This window comes from Propithecus coquereli, unplaced genomic scaffold, assembly GCF_000956105.1.
Source record: "Propithecus coquereli isolate 6110/MARCELLA unplaced genomic scaffold, Pcoq_1.0 Scaffold80, whole genome shotgun sequence".
Lineage (NCBI taxonomy): Eukaryota > Metazoa > Chordata > Mammalia > Primates > Indriidae > Propithecus > Propithecus coquereli.
In genome coordinates, this window is record NW_012154174.1 from 4,930,422 (window position 1) to 4,931,437 (window position 1,016).

Consider the following 1,016-nt stretch of genomic DNA (forward strand, 5'->3'; position numbering starts at 1 on the left):
CTGTATGTATATTTACATACAAATATTCATAAGTATAAATCTATAAGCCTTACCTAATAAATTAGAATTGAGATTCTAATTTTTCCAGTTAAATGTAATTTTATGAGCAGTGGTTAAACCTAATTTGTCAAAATATCTACACTGACTCTTTTCTGGTGATAGTAACCTTCATCATCATCATCATACATTCTTAGACCTTTCAAGGAAAGTGTTGACCATTAAGTCCAAACCTTTGATAGTCTAATGTGATCCTTTGAAAATGGGTCATTCTGAATGGGCATACCAAATAAAATTCTTAAAAAGGGGAGGGAAGATAAGTATTCCATCTGGAGGTATTCTATATTCATTGGGTATGAGCAATGCAGTCAATTTGGCTACAGAATGTGGATGCTATGCTATAGCTCTGTAAAAAATGGAGTTATTTGGAGGAAGACAGCCTTTGTATGCAAATAAGGAAATATGGATAGTCTATAAATGGGAAATGAATGCAAACAAATAGGGAAATATGGATAGTCTCTAAATTGGGAATGAATGCAAACGAACAGGGAAATATGGATAGTCTATGAATGAAGCTTGGCATTATACAGTAACTTTCTGAGATAACTCATAAACCTATTTTTCCCTGGGTATCAAAGATATCTCTTAATTGAAACAAAATGGCTCTATATTAAAAGATGATCCTAATTTGTGTTAAAATTAGTTTTAAAAGGTCTAGAAGGGGAAAAGAAAAACCATCATGACACTGTTGCCCCAGGGTCTGAGCATTCTGTGATCTACATCATAAAATGTAGATCAGCAGTCCATATGAAAGGAAAGCACAAAATAGACTATAATCAATTTGTTATGAAATAGATGCATTTTGCTATGTAACATGGTAACAGAAGTTAGTGCTAACTTATTTTGGAGTGTATGGAAAATTTAGAAAATTATTTACAATCTCAGTAATAGAAATTCTCTGCTCAGATCCTAAAATCTCTCTCACACATACGCATTCTTTCTCTCTCTCTCTTTTTCTC